The sequence below is a fragment of the Rattus norvegicus genome, chromosome 3, assembly GCF_036323735.1.
Source record: "Rattus norvegicus strain BN/NHsdMcwi chromosome 3, GRCr8, whole genome shotgun sequence".
NCBI classification, from domain to species: domain Eukaryota; kingdom Metazoa; phylum Chordata; class Mammalia; order Rodentia; family Muridae; genus Rattus; species Rattus norvegicus.
This window is the reverse complement of record NC_086021.1, coordinates 147,248,574-147,252,819: the sequence shown is the minus strand read 5'-3', so window position 1 is coordinate 147,252,819 and position 4,246 is coordinate 147,248,574. Positions and strand designations below refer to the sequence as shown.

The 4,246-nt window shown below is 41.6% G+C and overlaps 1 pseudogene; it reads left to right on the top strand.

Annotated features, from left to right (window-relative positions):
• The first annotated feature begins 255 nt into the window (after positions 1 to 255).
• Positions 256 to 3,912, top strand: Slc25a5-ps2 (solute carrier family 25 member 5, pseudogene 2; annotated as a pseudogene).
• The last annotated feature ends 334 nt before the right edge of the window (positions 3,913 to 4,246 follow it).

Below are 4,246 nucleotides of genomic sequence, written 5' to 3'. Positions count from 1 at the left end.
ACTTATTATAAAGTACTATATGTTTTACTATACTAATAAGTACTTACTATAAAGTATAAATACTATAAAGTAAAAGTACTATAAAATTTACATTTTAACATTACTATAAAGCTTCAGTGATTAGGGCATCGTGGACTTGTGGCATAAACATATAGACAAATAGAAAATACAACTTCAAGCCAAGAGTCCAGTAGTTAAGGCTGGTAGTTGGCCAAGTCCTGTCCAGCACTCACTTGCCTCTTCTTTTTTTCTTTCAACATGGCAGATGCCACTGTGTCCTTCACCAGGGACTTCCTGGCTGGTGGAGTGGCTATGGCCATCTCCAAGATGGAGATAGCAGCCATTGAGCTGGTCAAGCTGCTACTGCAGATGCAGCATGCCAGGAAGCAAATCATGGCAGATAAGTAATATAAGAGCACTATACACTGTGTGGTTCATATCTGCAAGGAACAGGGAGTCCTGTTCTGGTGTTGTAACCTGGCCAATGTCATCAGACACTTCCTTACGCAGGCTCTCAACTTTGCCTTCAAAGATAAATACAACCATATCTTTCTGGGTAGGGTAGACAAGGAGACCCAGTTTTGGTGTTACTTTGCAGGGAACCTGGTGTCAGGTGGTGTTGCTGGGGCCACATCCTTGTGCTTTGTGTACCCTCTTGGTTTTGCCCGTACCCATCTAGCAATTGATGTGGGAAAAGCTGGAGCTGAAAGGGAATTCAAAGGCCTTGGTGAATGCTGGTTAAGATCTAAATATCTGATGGGACTAAGGGCCAAGACTTTAATGTGTCAGTAGAGGGCACTATCATCCTCTGAACTGACTATTTTGGTATCTATCACACCGCAAAGGGAATGCTCTCAGATCCCAGGTATACTCACATCTTTACCGCTGGATGATTGCAGTTTGTCACCGCTGTTGCAGGCCTGACTTCCTGTCCTTTTGATACTGTTCACAGTCCTATGATAATGTAGTCAGGATGCAAAGGAAGTGATATGTGTTGAGAGCTTTTAGGGCTGCTTCTAGAAATTTGGCCATTTGTCACTGGGCTCAGACAAGGAAGTAGGCTCAGATAAGAATATTAGAAACAGGGGTTGGGGATTTAGCTCAGTGGTTAGAGCGCTGGCCTAGGAAGCGCAAGGCCCTGGGTTCGGTCCCCAGCTCCAAAAAAAAAAAAAAAAAAAAAAGAACCAAAAAAAAAAAAAAGAATATTAGAAACAGTGACCATGGGGCTTTGTTTACTGTTTGCTTGATTACTACCTTGTATGATCTCTTTGCTTACTCCTTTGCTTGATTACTGTCTTCTGTGATCTCTTTGTTTACTACTTTGCTTGACTACTTTGTCTTAGATCTAAGAACTGACCATGATTTTTGGATGTACCTAGAGTGATATAAAAGCAGACTAGGAAAATAAAGCTGCTTCAGCCTCAGCCATGGCTGGAGCCATGTTATAACGTTGTCTAGTTTTTGTTTTTCTTTTCAATCCTCACTCCCTCCCTTGAGACTCTGTAGACTGACTGAGTTGGCTTACTCCTGATGAAGAAAGTGAGAATTTTTGCAGTGGTCCATGGTCCAACATTTTCAGAGGCATAGATGGTGCCTTTGGATTTTTATTGTGTGAGGAGATCAAGAAGTACACATAATTATGTCCTGGTTCTCCCTGAGAACAGTCACATTGTATAATATTCCATGTCTTGAACATTCTGAACAGATTCTCTGGACTTGTCTGTTTTATCACTAGCAACTATTTACCAGTTGAAAAGTGGGGAGCAATAATATTTATCTGTCCAGTTTTCTTTTAAAGCCATTTCCATAGTGACAATAATGGAAAAATTATATATAATTTTTTTATTTCAGTCACTCTTGATAATAAAAATTGAAGAAATAAAAATATCAAACAACGAAAATACTGCTGTCCATCTGCTGTCACCTGAGATTTTAATTTCAGCCATTCTGATTGGCGTGAGGTGGAATCTCAGGGTTGTTTTGATTTGCATTTTCCTGATGATTAAAGATGTTGAACATTTCTTTAAGTGCTTCTCAGCCATTCTGTATTCCTCAGTTGAGAATTCTCTGTTTAGCTCTGTACCCCATTTTTAAATAGGGTGATTTGGAGTCTAGCTTCTTGAGTTCTTTGTATATTTTGGATAGTAGCCCCCTATCAGATGTAGGGTTAGTAAAGATCTTTTCCCAATCTTTGGTTTGCCATTTTGTCCTATTACAGTGTCCTTTGCCTTACAGAAGCTTTGCAATTTTATGAGATCCCATTTGTTGATTCTTTATCTTAGAGCATAAGCCATTGGTGTTCTGTTCAGGAAATTTCCCCCTGTGTCCATATGTTCAAGGCTCTCCCCCACTTTCTCTTCTATTTGATTCAGCATATATGGTTTTATGTGGAGGTCCTTGATCCACTTCAACTTGAGCTTTATATAAAGAGATATGAATGGATCAATTTGCATTCTCTTACATGCTGACTGCCAGTTGAACCAGTGCTTTCTTTTTTTCCATTGGATGGTTTTAGCTTCTTTGTCAAGGTTCAAGTGACCATAGGTGTGTGGGTTCATTTCTGAGTCTTCAGTTCTATTTCACTGATCTACCTGCCTATCTCTGAACCAATACCATGCAGTTTTTTATCACTAATTGGAAATAGTTCTACCTGAAGATCCAGCTATACCACTACTGGGCATATACCCAAAAGAAACTCCAACATATAACAAAGACACATGTTCCACTATGTATATAGCAGCCTTATTTATAATAGCCAAAAACTCTAAACAACCCAGATGTCCCTCAACTGAAGAATGGATACAGAGAATGTGGTACATACATTCACAATGGAGTATTATATAGTGATTAAATCAATGACTTCATGAAATTCTCAGGAAAATGGAACTAGAAAATATCATCCTGAGTGAGGTAACACAGACACAAAATAAAACACACAATATGTTCTTACTGATAAGTGGATATTAGCCCAAAGCTCACAATGCCTATGATACAGGCCACAGACAACATAGAGCTTAGGAGGAAGAAAGATCAGGTTGTGGATGCTTCAGTCCTGAATTGAGGGGGAAACAAAATGAATGTGGGAGGTAGAAGGAGGAGACACTTGGGAGGGAGAGAGGAGGGATAGGAAATAAGGGAGGCAATATCAGGTACTGGAAGGGACAAGAGAGAGGTATAGAAAGTCAGGAAATTGAATAAAAATACAGCAGTATGGGATGAGGAACTGGGGATAGCTCCTGGAGGGTCCCAGATGCCAGGGAAACGGGAGGCTCTCAGGATAACAGGAATGACTTTAGTCAAAATGAGCAGAGAAGGGGAGATAGAAACTTGAGAGACCACCTCCAGTAGATAGGCATGGCCCCTGGTTGAGGGATGGGGCCATCCAACCATCTCAAAGATTTTAACCCAGAAATGTTCCTGTCCACCCCCTCAAAAAAGGAACAAAATGAAGCGGAGCCTGAAGGAAGAGCCATCTGGGCACTGCCCCACCTGGAGATCCATCCTATCTGCAAACACCAGACCTTGACACTGTTGCCTTTGCAAAACGGTCTTGCTGACAGGAGCCTGGTGTAACTGTTCCTTGGGAAGTTCAGTCAGCAACTAACCAATGTAGATGTGGATGCTTGGAGCCAACCCTCAGACTGACCTTAGGGACCCTGGTGGGAGAGCTGGCAGAAGGACTGGAGGAACAGAGGGGGATTGTACCTCCATAGGAAAAACAACATTGGCTGGCCAGACCACCCAGTGCTCCCAGGGACTAGGCCACCAACCAAGAAGTGTACAAGGAGGGATCCATGGATCCAGATACATATGTAGTAGAGGACATCCTTGTCTGACATCAGTGGGAGGGGAGATCCTTGGTCCTATGGAGGTTTGATGCCCCAGTGTAGGGGGGATGCTGGAGTGGTAGAGTGGGAGAGGGTGAATGGGTGGGGGAGCACACTCACAGAGGCAAAGGGGAAGGGGTAGAGAGCAGAGAGGATGAATGTGGGATGGGGGGTTTGTGAAGGGGTAACTGGGAAGTGGATAGCATTTGAGATGTAAACGAATGGAATGATTAATAATAATAAAAAAACAACAAAACCACCAACTTAAAGTGGATCATAAAATCAAACTTTAACTTTTCAATAAGAAACAAAGGGGGGAGGTTAACTTCATTACTTGGCATTGGAAAAGGTGTTCTTAGATGTTATTAGAAGCATGTAAATAAAAAAGATACATGGATTTCATAAACTTTAGAAAGGCT